The 7,210-nt window shown below is 36.5% G+C and overlaps 1 long non-coding RNA gene and 4 other non-coding genes across 8 annotated transcripts; 4 read left to right on the top strand and 1 right to left on the bottom strand.

The window, feature by feature from the left end:
* The first annotated feature begins 894 nt into the window (after positions 1-894).
* Positions 895-7,209, top strand: LOC131644570 (uncharacterized). 4 transcript variants are annotated; one of them, XR_009296554.1, is made up of 7 exons: positions 895-1,153; positions 1,336-1,954; positions 2,069-2,190; positions 3,356-3,661; positions 3,771-3,893; positions 4,559-6,429; positions 6,805-7,209. It is a non-coding gene; the product is annotated as an uncharacterized LOC131644570 (long non-coding RNA). The 4 variants fall into 4 exon arrangements; XR_009296553.1 differs by lacking the exon at positions 1,336-1,954 and having other exon boundaries at positions 898-1,153; positions 4,562-6,429; XR_009296552.1 differs by lacking the exon at positions 1,336-1,954 and having other exon boundaries at positions 899-1,153.
* LOC131645289 (U4 spliceosomal RNA) lies at positions 2,311-2,459 on the top strand. Its single transcript, XR_009296921.1, has one exon. It is a non-coding gene; the product is annotated as a U4 spliceosomal RNA (small nuclear RNA).
* LOC131645277 (U1 spliceosomal RNA) lies at positions 3,091-3,251 on the top strand. Its single transcript, XR_009296910.1, has one exon. It is a non-coding gene; the product is annotated as a U1 spliceosomal RNA (small nuclear RNA).
* Positions 4,098-4,214, top strand: LOC131645292 (U5 spliceosomal RNA). The gene has a single exon (XR_009296924.1). It is a non-coding gene; the product is annotated as a U5 spliceosomal RNA (small nuclear RNA).
* Positions 6,522-6,595, bottom strand: TRNAV-AAC (transfer RNA valine (anticodon AAC)). The gene has a single exon. It is a non-coding gene; the product is annotated as a tRNA-Val (tRNA).
* Position 7,210: the final 1 nt, after the last annotated feature.

The raw sequence follows: 7,210 nt of genomic DNA, 5'->3' as shown, positions 1-7,210 counted from the left end.
GATTAGTGAAACAAACAATATCAGCAACTTCATCTAATCATGCAGAACTTTTAGCACTACATGAGGCAAGTCGAGAGTGTGTTTGGTTGAGATCCTTAATCCAACACATACAAAATACTTGTGGTTTGTCTTCTGGAAAAACAAATACAACGATCATATATGAAGATAATACTGCATGCATCACTCAATTGAAAGATGGTTACATTAAAGGAGACCGAACAAAACACATCTCTCCAAAGTTCTTTTTCACCCATGATCTTCAGAAGAATGGCGATATTAACACCCTACAAATTCGTTCATCTGATAACCTTGCAGACCTTTTCACAAAGTCACTCCCAAGTAGAACTTTTAATCAACTAGTACAAAAGATTGGTCTTCATCGTCGAAGAAATGATCGCTTAGTTGAGGGGGAGAAATAAATTTATTCTAAAAAGATATTGTACTCATTTTCCTTCACTAGATTTTTTTCCCCAAATACATTTTTTCTAGTAAGGTTGTAACGAGGCATATCCAAAACTAACATACAAAGGGGAGTGTCATGAATAATTGGATGATTGTCTCCCAAACATCTTATTCCTTATTTATAATATTTTGTATTTACTACTATATATTATCCTATAAATAAGACCAAACTCATTGTAATAGATACACCGATAATAATACAAAATTGTTCTCATCTTTCTCTCATCCCTTTATCTTTTTTTCTCTTTATTTTATAATAACAATATGATATAAAAAATACAAAAATTAAATTATAAAACTGAATTAATTTTCTTAATAAATACATTGTGAAGTTTTTATTTATTTATACATAATCAAAATGAAATGGAGTATATGTAGTAAATCAACCATCAGCTTCAAAACGTGTCCCAGGTGACAATGTTAAAGTGCATCATTGGGTTGAACATAGTTAGTTACGTGGCAACAAGTCCAGGAAATAAATTAAAACACTTTACCAAAACAACAATTAGAGGAAAAAATGGATAAACGTTTTGTCTTCCTACTGCTGCTAGAAATTTTTAGTGCGTTATGATTTTGATAAGTGGAGCAGCAATCTCTATGTTTTGAAGAAGAAAACCGAGCAAGTTGCTTTTTTCCTGTTTCCATTTCCACTTGCAAGAAGCTTCCATCTTCTATATGTGAACCAAGCAAGGTAAAACAATATAATTCTTTTCTTAATAAATCATTTTTTTAGCATTTTAAAAGTGAGAAAATAAGGTTGAGAATTTTGTAAGATGGCTTTTGAAAATCATATTCAAAGCACTTTGCATATGCAACTTTAGACAAATGGAATAAAAGACACACCTTTGATATTTTCCCCTTAAATCGGTGCAGCAACATCCATATAGATCACATGCTTCATGATAGATAGAGACTGAATTTTCGATCCGAGTATGGACAAGATTGTTCCATCTTAGCCAAGCTTCATAACTAGGATTGAAACGATTTGATAACGACGCAAATTAAACCAAAAATCTAATTTAAGTTCTTCATGATAATCATACACTTCATGGAATGCGGCCAAGAATGGTATTTCTTACCATCAAGAAGAGAAGTGACAAAAGGGGCTGGAGTCCTTATAGCAGGATGCTTGTAGTATGGATTTTGTGTATGATCAGTAGGTTGAATATTTTGATTTATGGCATTAACAAGCACGGTCGTTGGAGGCATGGTGAAGAATGAGTAGCCCAGTGCTCTTTTGAGCTCTTATACCATATTAGTGAATGAAGATCAAATTGAAAAGAATTCGAGAGAGAAATTGACATTGAAGATCAGATTATGTATTCAACTTTTTAGAATGCATATTACAGCTAAACTAACTTGTGAAACCTAATTGGAATTGAATTCTAATCTTGAGATGTTTGATAGTGGATCCAGGCCCGGGGTTTCTTTGAAACAGTTAAATTGATCACATTGTGCAATGAGGAGTACTTTATTGTTTCATCTTTCATTGGTATTTTTTTTTTTTTTTTTGAATAAAGTATGTTATGTCTAACTGTTTATATGGCATGCATAACCTGTTGTCTTGCGTCCGAACACTAAGGTAAAGCCTCTCTGTCTTCTACAGGATTCTTTTGAATGCTATAGCCATGGTATATTTTGATCAAGAAAATGGCGAGGTCGCTAAAGACTTACTTAAATAAATGATGGAGTAGACCGTTTAGCTCAATACAACACCTCTGTTGCAAGGTGAGTTCTTATTCATGTGCTATGTTTGCATTGAAATTCAATTGTCTCGGTGCTGATTCGTTGTACTTTCTAGTCCCACATTAATAACGAGAGGAATTAGATAAGTTTGAAGTTATATATAACCTAGCCCACATTAATGACGCAGCTAGTGAGGTTCTAACCGAGGCGCGTCTATTGCTGGTTGAAAACTATTTCCAAACCCCCTCTTAGGCTTGGGTTCAACTCAAGCCTTTGAGAATTTCTGGAAGGACTCCCTTTGGGGTAAAGTCCTACAATTTTAGTTCAATAATTAATTAATTTGATTACATTATAGTAGTAACATAACCTAGCCACGAAATGACAATATGTAACCCTCACAAACCTCTTGGTTCATTCTCTTCCACTGTTTTTTCCAGACTAAAAACTTCTCACAAACCTCTTGGTTCATTCTCCTCCACTGTTTTTTCCAGACTAAAAACTTCAACTTGAAACTAAATAAAAACTGATATGAATGGTAAGATTTGATCTCAGTTAGTTTCAAAAAAAGAGGATAGAGGAAAAATGAGGAGCCCAAAGAATTTCATATATCAATATGAGATTATACATACTTTATCTATTTGGATCCTAATGGAGGGGGCAAATGTGTATACATTGTGGATCCACTAAGTTAATAGTATAGACTGTGTACATACATACTACTCAAGCACTAAATCTTGGGAACAAATACGTCTTAGTTTAGATTTAAAAAATAACGTTATCTTTCTGAAAAAATGCTGTTACGGTTATACTCAAATGATATTTTTTCCTTTTATGCTATTTTGAATGAATCAATATCATGTTATCTTAGTCCCGCATCGGAATTGTTAGAATGAATAGTACGGAACATGAGGTATAAAATAGAAGTGTGTAATACATTGTAAAATACTTACCTGGATGGGGTCAATGGATGATCATCAAGGTCCATGGTCTAGGCTAGTGACCTCCATTGCACTTAGGAGGGGTGCTAGCCTAAGGTCTACCCAAGTGGTGGAGCCTACATCATAATTTGTTGCTGTGGGGGCCTGCGTTCGCGCGGCCCCCTCCTTCTCAATGTTAAAGTTTTTTTTTTCAATTTCTATCACTGTATAGTTCTTTGGATTCTGGATCCTATATCTTCTGTCTCAGAATAAATCTTATTGTCAAACAGCAATAATCTGGACTTATCATCTGGTCTCCCCTAAGATAAAGGATCCCACCAGACTTGTGTTCTGAAGGGCACAAAATTACAAGCCTATATAGTATAAGGAAACCATAACAGTACTTGGAGTTCAAAGACATCGATGGGGCAAATGAGGGTTTAGTTAACGTGTCAGATTCTTGCAGAGTGACTGGAGACAATAACTTTTTCTCTGAAGGGAAAAAAAACCAATTGATGGAGTTCTTCCAGCTTATTCAGGAACACTTGTAGATGAGAAGATTTCAATCTGTATACTCAGTGTGCTTACACATTTTGGTGAGGGTGTTGTATATCTTCTTTCATTGGTGTTTATGTTAAATATGTTAAGCCTGACTGTTTACAGTTCATGCATAACACTAAGGTAAATCCTCTCTGTCTTCTACAGGATTGTTTGGTATGCTATAGCCATGGAAGGTTTTGATCATGAAGATGGTGAGGTTTTTAAAGAATTACTTAAAACAAAAGATGGAACAGATCAGTTAGTTCAATACAACACCTCTGTTGCAAGGTGAGTTTTTATTCATGTAGTTTTGTGTGCTGCATTTGTATTGAAATTCAATTGTCACTAGATTGGGATACTTTAGTAATTAAAGGTCCTAGTAGGAGTCAAGTGAGTGGGTATCAAACTAAAGTCCCACATCGTCTACTTCGTTAAAGAAACTATGTTCATTAGATATAAAATGAAAGGACCTATCATTGTCAACAATTACGGAGCCGTGTGATGATGACATAGCGAACTATTCTTTCGCCTTTTACTAAAGAATACCGTGTCAGCGTCACAATTAGCGGCATACACTAGTTTTTGGAAGAGTCCTCTTCACCGAGGGCTCTGCAATAATAGTTGAAGTTTAGGTCTGTTTTGATATTTCCCTATAACCCAAGTAAGATTTTATCTCCTTTCAAGCATTATCGGGCTCTTGATGATTCTGGTTCAAAACCAAAAATGTGTTAACATCCTGGTTGGTAATTAGTAGTGGCTACTGAATTGTTGAACCATTATCATGTAGATTTTCATTAAAAAAAGGAAGTATACTACTTTTATTCTATAGTTAATATTTTAGAATTTACACTTGATATCTACTTTGTTTGTTCTATATAAAAAATGAATGTTGGGTAGGATTTACTGAGATAACTAATAGGATATACTGTCCCCGTTCTTATTCCTAATTGCAGCAGAAGGTTTTAGATCATTGATGAAGAAAGCTACTGAGATAGGAAAGTACTCGGGATACAAATTTGATGCTGGTGCAGATCGGTTTTCCCATTTACAATACGCAGACGACACGTTGATCATAGGTGAGAAGAGTTGGGCGAACATTAGAATAATAGAAGCAAATCTATTGCTGTTTGAATTAATGTCGGGGTTAAAGGTTAACTTTCAAAAGAGTTATTTGGTGGGAATAAATGTTCCTCCATGTTGGATTGGAGAGGCAGCGAAGGTTCTAAAATGTAAAATAGGCTCCTTCCCGCTCAACTACCTCGGCATCCGGATAGGAGCGAACTCGAAGAGGATAAGCAGCTGGAATTCTGTGATGGATACTGTGAAATCTAGACTATCAAAATGGAAGAATAAGTACTTGTCGTTGGGTGGTAGGATTGTTTTATTAAAGTCAGTCTTGTATTCTCTTTCGGTTTACTTCCTCTCTATCTTCAAAGCCCTGTCAGGTATCATCTCAAAATTAGAATCTATTTTCAAAAAATTCTTGTGGGGTAACTGGGGAGGAGAGAAAAATTAATTGGGTTAGCTGGGATAAGGTGTGTAGGCCTCCTGAAGAGGGTGGATTGGGTATTAGGAATTAATTTGAGGGTATTTAATGAGGCATTATTAGGTAAGTGGGCATGGAGAGTTAGATTAGTCAAGTCAGGTATGTGGTATAGGGCACTGGTCAACAGATACGGGTCGACAAATGGGGATTTAAATTCAGGGGGCAGTGCTACCTCAGTATGGTGGAAGGATATTAGTCGGATAGCTTTAGGGAACTGGTCTCAATCAGAGGCAGAGGTATATTCAGTGAAGGAGAGGCATACAAGAGGTTAATGTCAGAACCTCAAAATAGTTCAAGTCTTCCATGGTCTAAAGTGTGGAACAAGACAGTGCCGTCAAAAGTGTCGGGGTTAGTGTGGAGAATGTTTCAAAACAGGATCTCTACCAAAGACAATCTTGCTAGAAGGGGAGGGGCTGTCCAGGGTACGAATAGGTGCGAGGGAGAGTGTGGTAGTGAAGAGTCTGCATCTCACCTATTTTTTGAGTGTCCAGTTTTTGCAGGCACGTAGAGCAGCATATATCATTGGCTTGGAGTCAATACTGCTATGCACAATGATGGGTGGCAACACTTTTTGCAATTTGATGGGCTGTTGAGCAGAGGGAATCGGGCGTCCCCGAAGGTAGCAGTGATCTGGTTCGCTCGTGTGTGGGCAATTTGGAAGGCAAGGAACGAAAAGATTTTTTGAAATGAGGAAATCAACGTTGAAAAAATGGTTGAAGAAGCAAAAGTCCTATCCTGGAAGTGGCTCCGGTTTAAAACAACGATGTTTTCTGATAGCATTTCGCAATGATTCACCCATCCTAGGGAGTGTCTTGGGATGTTGGATGCCGACAGATAAAGTTTGTGGAATTGCATCATAGGCTCTGTGTACAGTTATGTCTAGAGGAGGAACTGCTGACTTGGGCTAACTGGTAGAAATTTCTGCTCTTTGGATTCACTTACAGCGTGTTATCATCAACTTCGAATCGACAAATCCTATTCAGTATTTTCCTCCTTTCTTGGTCTGAGGGGGGCTGGTAGGGGTGTTCATTATCCAGCTGTTTTGGCGTGGTCACAGAGGCGGGTGGCGATTGCAGCATTTGGTGTGGAGACCGTGGCGCTGTCAAATTTTTCGTTTCAAAGCGGTCTGTTTTTGTGTCGCAGTTTGGCGGTCTTTTGAGTCTGAAAGTTTATATGTTGTATAAGTCTGAAAAGGAGTTTATATGTTGTATAAGTCTGAAAAGGATTTCTATCAGTGGAGTGTTACTGGTCTTGGTGGTATGCTTCCTATTTAATAAGGTAATAGTAGGTAGCAGTGTTTTGTATGAATGGAAAAAACAACAAATTATAGCTTAGCAGTGTTTTGTATGAATGGAAAAAACAAAAAATTATGGCTTCGCCCAGGCTCGAACTGGGGACCTTCAGTGTGTTAGACTGACGTGATAACCAACTACACCACGAAACCACATGTTGTTCAATTCGCAATTACCATTTTACTATCTTTAATAAGTAAATCAACCAATTTTCAAATATCTTATAAAGCTGTCACTACTACTATTGTAGCGTTGCATGTACGTTTAATTTGATTTCATTGGCGTTTATGTTAAATATGTTAAGTTTAACCGTATATAGTACATGCATAACACTAAGGTAAATCCTCTCTGTCTTCTACAGGATTGTTTGGTATGCTATAGCCATGGTAGGTTTTGATCATGAAAATGGTGAGGTTTTTAAAGATGGAACAGATCAATTAGCTCAATACAACTTCTCTGTTGGAAGGTGAGTTTTTATTCATGTAGTTTCATGTGCTGCATTTGTATTGAAATTCAATTGTCACTAGATTGGGATACTTCCATATAACTCAAGTTAGAGTTGATCTCCTCTTCAAGCACATGAGATGAATAGAGGCAGTGATAATTATTATAAGCTTTTCATTGTATTTGATTGTAATGTATTACTATTACTATTACTATTGAATTGTATGTATCTATACAAACAAAATTTCAATCCTCAGCAGAACCTTAAAATTTGGATGCTTGCTTTGGGGAGAAACTAAAGACACAGAAAACTATTGAGTCAT

This window comes from Vicia villosa, linkage group LG1 (assembly GCF_029867415.1).
Source record: "Vicia villosa cultivar HV-30 ecotype Madison, WI linkage group LG1, Vvil1.0, whole genome shotgun sequence".
Taxonomy (NCBI): Eukaryota; Viridiplantae; Streptophyta; class Magnoliopsida; order Fabales; family Fabaceae; genus Vicia; species Vicia villosa.
This window is presented reverse-complemented; position numbering and strand designations above follow the sequence as displayed.